At 48.1% G+C, this 13,146-nt stretch overlaps 1 long non-coding RNA gene across 1 annotated transcript; it reads right to left on the bottom strand.

Annotated features, from left to right (window-relative positions):
- Positions 1–7,679: 7,679 nt before the first annotated feature.
- Positions 7,680–12,922, bottom strand: LOC130924344 (uncharacterized). The gene is made up of 6 exons (XR_009064860.1): positions 12,358–12,922; positions 9,672–9,987; positions 8,783–8,857; positions 8,542–8,676; positions 8,076–8,447; positions 7,680–7,981 (listed from the first exon to the last, which is right to left on the bottom strand). It is a non-coding gene; the product is annotated as an uncharacterized LOC130924344 (long non-coding RNA).
- Between the last annotated feature and the right edge of the window lie 224 nt (positions 12,923–13,146).

Below are 13,146 nucleotides of genomic sequence, written 5' to 3'. Positions count from 1 at the left end.
TTCTCCTTGCTTGCTTGTGATGTTAAACCACGATGTTTCTGCATACCGCTGTAGTCTTCTTTGACGTTGATAATATTTGGACACTGATGAAGAAGAGATGTGCGTCCGTTTGATAGTATATTTGCCTTGTATACATTTACATCCGAAGGCTTGTGGACTGTTCCTAGGCACACATCTCCAACGATGACCCACCCCAGGTCCAGCCGTTGTGCATAAGGAGCATTATTTGGTCCGTTGATCTGTTCTCTTACTTTGTGCACTCTTAAGATGTCTCTTCCTAAAAGCAGAAGAATGGGAGCGTCGTGATCGACAGGATACAGTTTGTTGGCAATTGGCTGTAAGTGAGCGTGGTGGAGTGCAATATTTGGAGATGGAATTTCAGTCCTGTCGTCTGGTACCATCTCACACTCGATTAAAGTGGGCAAAGGAAGTTGTGATTTCCCATCCATAGCCTCCAGTATGAAATTCGATGCTCGTCGACCTGCTGTCTCTTGTATACCTGAGCATGTTTTCAGTGTGTATGGCATCATCTGAGAGTTTACACTGAAAATTTCAAAGAATTCAGTCTTAGCAAGAGACTTGTTGCTCTGTTCGTCCAACACAGCATACACTTTAACAGCTTTCTCTCGTTGACCAGCTTCACTAAGCAGATCTTGGAACATGAACGTGAGCCATTTTCGCTTCCACAAATCTTCGTACACATGGAGTTGACTGAGGATGATGAGCTTTCACTTTGCTCCCCGCTGTCGTCTTTGTTGGTTGTAGTCTGGTGTGTAGCTTCAGCCGGTGGACCAGGGTGCAGAGCTGATATGTGTCTTTCACTATTACACTCAATATGTTAGGGTGCGCTGGGAAGTGGACCCCAAAGCAGACAAGGGTGGCTGTGGTGATTTTCAAAAGTTTATTTGAGCACAAGTCGCAGCACCGCACGTGCACTTGGCGTGTAGCTGGCAGGTGTTGACAGGAGCTCAATCAGGCGTCGGTACAATTCAGGGAGCAGGCACGGGGAATCCTGGGACGGAACAAGAGGTCTGATTAGCCGGGTAAGAATTAATGTGGTAAATACCTGAATGCTGGACTTCACTGACGGGATTACTGAAAGTTTGGTCTGGCGACGAGCGGCAACGACGAGCTGGCTTATAAAGGCGGCTGATTTCGATGGCTTGCAGCTGTCGGCGTCTTCGCCCGTCTGGTCTCCAGCCTGCAATCAAGGAGCCCTAACAGTCCCCCCCCCCCCCCCCCCCCCCCACGGGCGACACAAGGCGCCCGAGGCACGCGATCGGGATGGGCGCGATGGAAGTCGCGTATCAGGGACCTGCACAACACCTGCCTGGCTGGGATCCAACTTCGCTCCTCAGGCCCATAGCCCTCCCAGTCGACGAGGTACTGTACCCCACGGCCACGACGGCGGACGTCCAAGAGACGTCTCACTTTGAAGGCTGGGTGCCCGTCAATTAACAATGGAGGAGGGGGAGTCTGCACCGGAGGGGACAACGGGCATGACGAGACCGGCTTTACCTGGGAAACATGGAAGGTGGGATGGACACGCAGAGACCTGGGGAGCTTGAGGCGGACTGAGCAGGGATTCACTACCTTCTCTACTTCAAAGGGGCCGACAAAACGTGGGGCCAGTTTCCTGGAATTAACTCTTAGTGGCAAGTGTTTTGAGGAGAGCCATACCTTCTGCCCCACAGAGTAGACAGGGGCTGGTGTACGGCGACGGTTGGACTGGGCCTGGGAACTTTCGGACGAGCGGATTAGCGCAGCGCGTGCTCTCCTCCAAACCTTGGTGCACCGGTTGATGTGCCTTTGCACCGAGGGAACCGCTATGTCCTGCTCTTGGGATGGGAACAAGGGGGGCTGTTAGCCCAGTGAGCACAGGAAGGGGGACATGCCTGAGGAGGCGTTCGGCAGGGTATTATGGGCATATTCGACCCAGGAGAGGTGGTCGCTCCAGGAATTGGGACAGGACTGTGCGACACAGCAGAGTGCTGCTTCCAGCTGTTGGTTTGTGCGTTCACACTGGCCGTTGGTTTGAGGATGGTAACCTGAGGAGAGACTCACACCAACGTCCAGAGCTGCGCAGAAAGCCCTCCACACCTGCGAGGTGAATTGGGGACCCCTATCAGACACAATATCAGACGGGATGCCATGCAGGCGGAAGACATGCTGGACCAGCAGTTCTCCGGTCTCCTTCGCCGATGGGAGTTTGCGAAGCGGGATGAAATGGGCCCCCTTGGAAAATCTGTCAACCACAGTGAGTATTACGGTGTTACCTCGGGAAGGGGGGAGACCGGAGACAAAGTCCAGGGCGATATGGGACCACGGGCGGCTAGGGATGGGAAGAGGGCGAAGCAGGCCAGAGCTGGGTTTGGTCGAGGTCTTGTTGCGGGCGCAAACGTGGCAAGCAGTGACAAAAGCCCGTGTGTCCTCAGGCATTGTGGCCCACCAGAACCATTGGCGCAACACAGCGAGGCTCCTGCGGATACCCGGGTGGCAGAACAGGCGAGACGAGTTGGCCCACTCCAGCACCTGTTGCCGGACTGATGCGGGAACAAACAAATTAGCCTGAGACCCCTGCCGGGGGTCCGGGTGCTCCCCAAGGGCTTCCTTAACCTTGGACTCCACCTCCCATTCCACTGCAGCAAGAAAACAGGTGGAAGGGAGAATGGGGGCCGGGTCCACCCTGGTCTCACTAGGCAGGAACTGGCGGGATAGGGCATCTGGCTTGACATTACGTGCCCCTGAGATATAGGAGAGAGAGAAATTAAAACGTTCCAAAAACATAGATCCTCCGGGCAGCCTTGAGGTACTCCAGGTTTTTGTGATCAGTCAAAACGATGAAAGGCTGGCGAGCTCCCTCCAGCAGGTGCCGCCACTCCTCCAGGGCAAGTTTAACAGCCAGCAACTCGCGGTCCCCAATGCTATAGTTTTGCTCGGCGGGGGTTAGTCTGCGGGAGAAAAATGCACTGGGGTGCACCTTGCCATCGCCAGTCTGTCGTTGGGACAAGACTGCTCCCACGCCCATTTCAGAGGCATCCACCTCCACAATGAACTGTAAGGCAAGGTCAGGATGTGCCAGCACGGGGGCTGAAGTAAAGCGTTGCTTAAGGTACCTGAAGGCAGCGTCAGCAGAGTCAGACCAGCGAAACGGTGAAACGGTCGATGTGAGGGCCGTTAGCGGTGCTGCGACCCTGCTGTAATTCCTGATGAACCCCCGATAAAAGTTTGCGAACCCGAGGAAACGTTGGAGTTGTTTCCGATCGGTGGGCCGTGGCCACTCTACCACTGCGGTTAGCTTACCAGGGTCCATGCGGAGTTCACCCTTGGCAATGACGTAGCCCAGGAATTTGGTCTCTGGGACGTGGAACTCGCACTTTTCTGCCTTCACAAACAGACGGTTTTCCAGGAGTCTTTGGAGCACCTGGCGTACGTGCTGCTCGTGCTCTGTGAGGTTAGGAGAGAAAATCAGGATGTCATCAAGATAAACAAAAACAAACCTGTTGATCATGTCTCTCAGCACGTCATTGACCAGGTTCTGGAAAACCGCCGGGGCATTAGTGAGTCCAAAAGGCATGACGAGATACTCAAAATGGCCCAGGGGAGTGTTAAACGCGGTCTTCCACTCATCTCCCTCTCTGACACGGACCAGATGATAAGCGCTGCGTAGGTCGAGCTTGGTGAATATACGCGCGCCATGGAGGGGTGTGAACGCCGAGTCCATCAGGGGGAGTGGGTACGTGTTCTTAATGGTGATTTTGTTGAGGCCACGGAAATCAATGATGGGCCTCAATGTGCCATCCTTTTTCCCCACAAAGAAGAGGCCGGCGCCGACCGGGGATGAGGACGGACGAATTATACCTGTGGCCAAGGACTCTGATATAGGACTGCAGCACCTCCCTCTCAGCTTCCGAGATCTTATAAATGCGCTCCTTTGGCAGGGCGGCGCCAGGAAGTAGGTCTATGGCACAGTCATAAGGGCGGTGGGGGGGCAGGGCCACTGCTCGGTCTTTACTGAAGACTAGGCTCAGGTCATGGTAGCACTCAGGGACTGATGAGAGGTCTAGCTGGTCTGGGTTCTGGACAGGATAGGCCGGAGCTAGGGCAGATTTTAAACAATTTTTATGGCAAAAGGCACTCCATGCAGTGAGCTTGGGATGGGTCCAATCCTCCGCTGGGCTGTGAGTCTTGAGCCAGGGTAGGCCAAGAACCAGCGGCGTGTGAGGGCAATCGATTACTAATAGACTGAGTACCTCTTGGTGGTTACCCGATAGAAGAAGGTGGACAGGGTCGGTTTGCTCCCCCACACTAAACAGCACCTGTCCATTGAGTGCGATGGTCTTTAACGGGACAGGTAACGAGCGCGTTCCGACGCCCAGCTGTTTCACCAACCTGCGATCAATAAAACTTTGATCAGCACCACAATCAACAAAAGCCTTCACTCTGCAGGACTGGTCTTTCCAAGTAAGTGTGGCGGGGAGCTGGAGCCGAGCTGAGGAATTGTTAAACGCATGACTCACCAGTATTTCCTCACCTACTGGTGAGCCTGCCCGTTTCCCGGACGCACCGGACAATGGCGGAGGAAATGCCCTGCTTGGCCACAGTAGATGCATAGCTGGGCAGCGAGCCTACGTGTGCGTTCCTCCTCAGTGAGCCTGGCTCTCCCTAGCTGCATGGGCTCGGGGCTCTCAGCAGAGGGCAGTGTAGAGGCGACGATGTGTGGGGAATACCCGGAAGTAGGGGCCATACTCTGGGCAGCGGGACAGTGAAACTTGAAAGGCGGCGGCTCGCTGCGTTGACGTCGTCTTTCGCGAAGTCGATTGTCGATTCGAATCGAACGATCGATGAGCTGATCGAGATTCCCTGGCTCGTCCCTGGAAGCCAACTCGTCCTTGAGCGATTCGCTGAGTGCGCCGGTGAAGACCTCTTGAAGCGCGGCGTCGTTGAATTGGCTCTCAGCTGCAAGCGTGCGGAACTCCACGGAGAACTCTGCGACGCTGCGCCCCCCCTGACGGATGGACATTAGGCGTTTGGCGGCTTCCTTACCACGGACCGGGTGGTCGAAAACTTTGCGCATCTCGGCTGTGAAGCAGTCATATGAGGCGCACGCCGCCGAGCCCTTGTCCCACTCAGCTGTGGCCCAGGCTAAAGCTGGACCGCGAAGGCACCCGATCAGGTAAGCGATCTTGGCCCGCTCGCTGCCGTATGTTTGTGGCTGTTGATCGAACACGAGACCGCACTGCACTAAAAAGGCACGACAAGAGCCCAAGTCGCCATCGTAGGGGGCAGGGGGTGGCACGTGCGGCTCGCGAGGCGTTGGGGAGATGAAGTCTCGGCGGGGTGGTGACGTCGGATGCAGGGGAAGCGGCGTGAACTGCGCCTGGAGAGACTGTAGTGCCTCAGAAATTTCTCCTACCTTTTGGTAAAGATATTCGAGGGCTTGAGCGTGTCGATCAACGGCGGGGGGTGACGGGGAAGCATAACTCGGATCCATGTCCGCGGGGTCCGTGATGGCCAGACCAAGCTGTTAGGGTGCGCTGGGAAGTGGACCCCAAAGCAGACAAGGGTGGCTGTGGTGATTTTCAAAAGTTTATTTGAGCACAAGTCGCAGCACCGCACGTGCACTTGGCGTGTAGCTGGCAGGTGTTGACAGGAGCTCAATCAGGCGTCGGTACAATTCAGGGAGCAGGCACGGGGAATCCTGGGACGGAACAAGAGGTCTGATTAGCCGGGTAAGAATTAATGTGGTAAATACCTGAATGCTGGACTTCACTGACGGGATTACTGAAAGTTTGGTCTGGCGACGAGCGGCAACGACGAGCTGGCTTATAAAGGCGGCTGATTTCGATGGCTTGCAGCTGTCGGCGTCTACGCCCGTCTGGTCTCCCAGCCTGCAATCAAGGAGCCCTAACACAATACACTTTACAACCACCTTACAGTCTTTTGGGGCCTCCTCCCACGTGAAGTGCAATCGAACTCTGGCGACACCTGCATGCAACGTTGACGCCCTGGGTCAAACATTAGGGTCAAGGGTCAAAGGTCAGGAGCGATGCGGCCTCTGTCTTCAAATTGCAAAAAGTTGACTGATTTGTAGCATTCTGCCCTACTGTTAAAGACGCTCTCTCTGATTGGTCATCAGTCCAGAGTGTGGGGTGGTACCCCAACCCTGCTCTGATTGGCCAGTTCTTCCGGTCTGCAATCTGTGACCGAACCCACTCGGATTGAACATCCCCTCCAGGGTGGCAGCTATGAGTTTTTTGTAAAACAGTTTATGAATGAGTTGAAAGTGTATTTAAACAATGAGCACTAATTCCAGTTACTTACTGCACTTTAGGCCCACATAGTCTAGTCAAATCATTTTCTCCATCTTGTTTTGCGCGTTAAAGACTAACAGATGAATGTGAGATTATCCCACTTACTTACTTCAGTAAATATTGCCATTTGTTCTTATTAAGCACATACATCTAAACGTTGGTCATTTTTTACCTAAATCAAGAAAAATCTGCTTTCAAATAATGTTTTGAACCATATTTATTCTGGAATTAAGAATATTTATAACATTTCAAAGCTTTTTAAATTTATTTTAAGGAGGTGTGTTTTTGGCCAATGTAAAAGAATCCTAAATGCCTTTGTTAGGTGAATTTTCCCCCGCAGAATATATAAAATACGTATACACAGATGAGCTCATTCATTCATATTTTAGGTCCATTTGTGTGTTGTCTTTTCTGTGGTAGTTGCAGGCGGTTGAATACGGCTGTTTGAATGTTAGAATAGAATAGGCTCTGTCATTCAAATAGTACAATGACATTAAAAATAGCAACACCCTATTAGTGCATCACACAATAAATTAATGTCAATAGTACATAAATAAATAATATACACTAGTACTACCTAAAAATAAATTTAAGTGTACGAAGGAGGTAGTGTTGATGTTAAAATAAATAAAATGATAGCCGACTCCTGAACTAGGCCAATAGCAAACTGCAATATGCAAGTGTTAATCAGATATACAAGTGTTAAGAAACTAGTATTCCATTAGAAGTAAGTTACTAGGTTTTAAATTTTCATTCACGATGTCATTCTGCCCAACAGGTAACAAGTTAACTCTGGGTGGCCTTGGCATCTTTCCATTCTGCAGGGTGGTTGAGCATCTGTTCAGAGGCTGCGGGAGGGCGGGACCAAAGTTCGACGTTGTTTCCTTCAAGTGGCGTCGTGGTCCGAAGCGCAGCATTATAGATTTCTTCATTACTGTTTTAGCTGTTGTGTTGTCTTGGCCTATTTTTTCCCCACTTTCAATTATGGGCATTTGGACTTTTCCCAATTTCTGTATGCCTTAAATGTATTTGTTATTACACTCAAATTCCAGTTTTTTTTTTCTTGTATTTAAATAAAGGAGATATAGTACACAGTAAAAGTTAAGCAGCCTGTATTGAGTCTTAAATAAGTTTAATGATAAGCAAGTGTTTTGCAGATATTGACGTGTTGAGAAATAAGGACTAGGTTTTTAATTTTCTGTGAGCACTCATTGGGAAAGTGCACAATATACAGGACTATATGCTATGCCGAGCAATATGGTTATTTGTGTGTGTAAAAAGAAGTAGCTGAGACATGAAGTACATCTCAATATGTTTTATTTTACAAGGTCATTGACCGCCTCCTTAAAATTTACAAAGTTTTCAAAAGACCTGCCAGAAAGTCCTTTGGACGTGGACGCCTTGACCATGTAGGTCTTTTTTTTTTTTTTTTTTTATCAATATTTTTTGTGACCCTGTGCAGATTGGGCAAAAAGCGCACAGGCGCGTAGTATTTTACATTGCCAGTCTTCATCATCACCTTGTGGTGGTGGTGCTTGTTGTTGTGCTGCTGCTACTGCTGCTGAAGATGGTGTATTTGCTACAGCAGGTCATGTTGATAATGCTGCTAATGCTGATGCACAAGCTGACGTGAGGGGCGTAGCTGGTGCAACTTTGCCTTTAGCTTGCTACAGAACAAAAAATAAATATCACGGGTAAGCCCTGAAATGCATTAAAACACTGGCAAAGGAAATTATGTTATTTTTTTATCGACCTACTGACCTCCTCCTCCTTTGTGAGGATGTACAGTCGAAATCGCTTAACGTGACATTGATGTCCTACTCTGTCATCAGTAGCCACTGACGCACGAAGCAGAAGGCTTCCTGGACCATCTTCCATTCTTCTGCGCTTTTGGCGAGATCGTTACGGAAGAACTTGGAGAGGTCATAAAACTGCCACATCTCCTCGAACGTGAAGGACCGGAAGCTGCCATGCCCGCAGATGGCCCGGTCGATGTTCTGCTCCAAGTGGCATGACACCGGAGGGAACATATCCACGTAGCGTAGAAGCTGCTCCTTCAGCCACCACTCCCCAGTTTTGGTGTCGCACCTTCCCATCTGTCGTCGCCTCTCCTTCACGTGGCTATCGAGGAGACTTTTTAAGAGAGCATGCAGTAGTTGTTTTAAACTGATTTTTTTATTTTCTTTTGGGTAACAAAGACACACATCAATTTCTTATTTATACTCACTACTTGACATAGCAGACATCTTCCTCCATAAGCCACAGAAGGTCTTGCCTTTGTATTTCCCAAAGGTCACCGTGAGCTGGCCAAGGATCTGCTGGTCTGTTGGAGCTGCGGTGACGGCATGGCAGTTTTTCCTAGCTGTCAGGCGTAAAAAAACATCAGACAAGAAGAAATAATGTAGTTCAATTCATTTTTTAAATGAAGGAGATGTTGTTGTTTTTTTAAAAGGCATCCAGAACAATACCTTGTTTGTACATGTACTTCTCAGGCGCAGTTTAGGCAGCAAAGCATGGTGGCCGGTCATCGCTTCTGATGTACACTGAGAAACACAAAGGCAAGTGTCAACACAAAAAAGCAGGACATGACACGGAGGAAAAATTCTAGATGATAGTAATAATAAAATTGCATTTTTGTTGGTTGTGAAGACGATGCCTCCATTCCTAGCTGGCAATTAGAAAAACAAAAATGACGATGTTCAGAGATGCTAAAATGTTGAGAGGGGTGTCTTGAGTTCATCTAATTCCCAAATTCCAAATAAAAACGAACTTATTGGGGAAAGTGCAAAATTGGCCCACTTACAAAATGATGACGTCTATGTAGTACAGTATGTAGAAAGTGACCTTATCCAACATTGGGGCTTCTTCCCCTTCACATGGAAGAATCATGTTTATGGGTATGGTTCCCTTTTAAGATCTTATACTTCTGACAAACATTTCCGATGACCCTTTCAACATGGATTCTCAAATGTGCTGACAGCGGCTTTTTGTAAATGCTGGGAGTTTGACATCTGAACACTACATGCCCACACATTCTTGTATGTCAAAACCTCTGTCAGCCAAGACATTGTCCCCAGGTAACAAATATTTAAAAAACAAAAAAATCACTGTTCAGGGTTATATGTTTGTCACTTGTACGCCCTCCCCAGCCTTTTGATAAGAAACAAATGGCTCCCTTGGGTGTAATACATATTAAATACTTCATAGTGTGGTGGTGCTTGTAGCTGGAAAACATTTGGGCACGTGCTTTCAGATTTGATGAGTTTTCTGTGAAAATTTCAAAACGGTCAATAATCACAGTCTGTGTCACATCCTGATTGGTGTTGTGCGTCTCATCCTCCGTGATTAGCTGATCACCTTTTTCTCCAGCTTCATGTGTCCCCTCTTCAGTCTGTAGCTGACCACTTTCTTCTCCAGCGTCAGGTGTCCCTTCCTCATTCTGTTGGTGACTGTTTATTTCACCAGGCTCAGATGGTCCCTCCTTGGTCTGCAGCTCTTCAATGTTTGCATCCTGCTGGACCCCCATCTCTGGTGCTTGCAGTGTCTCTTTCCGTAGCTGCTCACGTTCGTCTTGCAGAGCGTGCAGTGTTTGTCGGTGTAACAGATGTGTGTCCCAGATGTAGGGGTGGTGCCCAGTCTGGGTCAGTCTCCCTCATTTCATAAGCTGGTTCACCTGCAATCACAGGTTTTATTTAGAAAGCTAGGCAAGATTGGATATTTCCATGGCATTTCACTTTCGTAAACACTTAATCAGACATGCTACCATCCCATCAGATCATCAGAATTTATAAATCAAGCCGGATGCAACGGACAGGACGTGAAAAGTGGACATGTCCGGGCAAAGAGGACGTTTGGTCATCCAAGCAAACAGTCATGGCCGATAAAAACTAGATCACGATTGTGTACGATCGGGGAAAAAAACGGACCCAAGAAGACATCATCACAACTGTTTCTCCACCAAGCATTGTGAGGAATGTTCACAGTCTATGTGCAGCGACATTAATTCACTTTACAACGCATACTCACATCATCAATGAAGGAGCCGACGTACACTGCTGGCCAAAAGTATTGGCACCCATGCAATTCTGTCAGTTAATGCTCAATTTCTCCCAGAAAATGATTGCAATTACAAATGCTTTGTTAGTACTGCTTTGTCATGTACGTGTACAATCATTTAGTTTATTTTTTTTTTGTCTGTGAATTTCAATCTGTTTGTCACTAGTAAACATACACTCCATTTGAACAAGGAGGGGGACAGCGAATACGTTCGTTCGCTTCCAGCCCTTCCAGTTCAAATGGAGTGGAGGTTTAAGTGCTGTCAATGGCAACACTTGGTCACTTTTCAGTTTTAGTCGATTTCAGCGACGCCGTTGGACAAAAGCGGTGGTGTTTTGCCTTAAGGCAGACACACACCCAAATAGTGCTGTAAAATCACGATGGTCGCCTGCAGATGGATAAAACATTTGTTTCCAGCGGCTGTGTGAAGGATTAAAAGTAACAAGGTAATGAATCCAGTTGTGGCTAAACAATAGGATTGGATCAAGGCCGGCCCAGCCTATACGCAGACTATGCAGCTGCTTAGGGCCCCTGACCACTCGGGGGCGGGGCCCCAATCTGGAAACCTCATTTTATAGGTTGTTAATAGGGCATCGTGAATAATGTGGGGCGCATTGCCGTTGATCCATGCAAACATCCATTTTCTTGTCATTACAATCTGGCAACCTGGGGAGTGACGTTAAACCTGCTTTGCGATGATTGGTGCTCAAACTTGCTTGGAAAATAGATGCACGGATATGTGGAAGAGAATTTATCCCTCTGGAGCAGAGAAAGGAAAGAAGAAAATCGTAGAAGAAAAGAAACAACAGTATAGTGCTGCAACGATTAATCGATGAACTCGAGTATTCGATTAGAAAAAACATTCGAATTAAATGTTGTTGCTTTGAGTATTTGTTTAATGAAAGTGGCATTGTAATGGTTTATTTTGAAATTGTTTGCATTTACTTTTATTGATTAGGGTGGATGCACTGCCCTCTGGTCTGCCTCTTTTTACATGGCTGAATCCAACTGCTCCCTGTTAAGACCAACGTGAGCTAAGTTTTTGTTTGAGCTAATGTTTTTTTAATGTATTCATAATTTAGTTTATAGGTATATTTAGCCGTTTTTTGTGGGAATATGTGTCTGAATCATTTGTTAAGAGCATTGTGAAAAAAACTTCAGCATTTTATAGCATTTAAGCTAGCTGACTTTTTCTATGCAAGTTAGCCAATTGTTCTTTTGTTGTACATAGATCCTCATTAAAAAAAAATAATAATAATTATACTCTTTGAGGCTGAGCTCAGGTATTTTAATTTTTCATGTTTCTAATCCGATTACTCGAATATTCCAACTGACTGGTCCATCAATTAATCGATTACTAAAATATTCTATAGCTGCAGCCCTACAACAGTATCGCGGTAATTGAGCATGTTGTTTATGTTGTTGTTGTTGTTGTTGTTGTTGTGCAAGACACTCCGACTTGAACGCTGTTGTCAGCTGAGCTTGTCAATATGTCGTACTGGTAATTGCCATTAGCTGCAGGGCAAAAGCCTGGAGCGAATCAAGTAAAGCGGAGCAAGCTGTCACCTGTCGGCAACGGCAAATGTACGGCTTCCGCTGATTGTAGTAAAACGAAATATTGGCATAATATGCATTTGGACTGGAGAGCGTAGATATAGTCATTTCATTTATATCGGACATTATTATCAAGTAGTATACCAATCAGAAAAAGGTTTGGCGCCATCTACTGTAAGTACTGACAATCATTTGGGGTGAGAAGTTTGAAGTATGCGGTGCAACAAAATCTGATTAATATACAAAATGTGGACGTATGGGTTGGATTGCATGTATGGGTTTCACAGTACTCTGTGACGAAATGGTGGGCCAAAAATATGGGCCCCTTGGCATTTTGCTTAGGGCCCCCAAGTGGCCTGGGCCGGCCCTGCGTGCAAGTGCATCCAATCCACGGGGGACAGACGAGATGGCAGCCCAGACTCAGCAACCTCACCTGCACCTGGCCGAGCTCACAGCCGCCCAGTTCATCGACATCTGGAAACACTTTGACGTGGATGGTCAGTGACTTTTGCTCTTTTTTTTTTCCCTTCCATCAGAAGTTCATTTCTTAAAAAGAGAAAATGTGTTAACTATTAAACATTCATTTTCTTGACTTGGAGTGAAAGATTTTGCAATTTTAATCCTATATAGGGCACTCATTTTTACACAACGTTTGGTTGCCATTGACGGCACCAGACGTCCATATCCATTTTGGCTAGGAGAGGCTAGCAGCGAATGACTACTGCCAACCCTTCCAGTCAAAATGAATTGGATGTCTAGTGTCGCCACTGACACTGAAAGATGAGCATTCACAACCATTCTTTCCAGTTTAAACGAGTTGGATGTCTACAGCTGTCAATAGCAGGCAATGAGTAAAATACTAAGAAGAACAAAAAGATCGACTTTGGAGTCTTATTGGAGATCATAACACATCCATCCATCCATCCATTATCTTCCGCTTGTTCCAGGGTCGGGTCGCGGGGGCAGCAGCTTTAACAGGGAAGCCCAGACTTCCCTCTCCCCAGCCACTTCAACCAGCTCCTCCGGCGGGATCCCAAGGCGTTCCCAGGCCAGCCGAGAGACATAGTCTCTCCAGCATGTCCTGGGTCGTCCCCGGGGCCTCCCGCCGGTGGGACATACCCGGAACACCTCTCCAGGGAGGCGTCCGGGAGGCATCCGGACCAGATGCCCGAGCCACCTCAGCTGGCTCCTCTCTACGCGGAGGAGTAGCAGCTCGACGCCG

Source organism: Corythoichthys intestinalis, chromosome 1, assembly GCF_030265065.1.
Source record: "Corythoichthys intestinalis isolate RoL2023-P3 chromosome 1, ASM3026506v1, whole genome shotgun sequence".
Classification (NCBI taxonomy): domain Eukaryota; kingdom Metazoa; phylum Chordata; class Actinopteri; order Syngnathiformes; family Syngnathidae; genus Corythoichthys; species Corythoichthys intestinalis.
The sequence above is the reverse complement of the archived record's forward strand: the minus strand, read 5'-3'. Positions and strand labels throughout refer to the sequence as shown.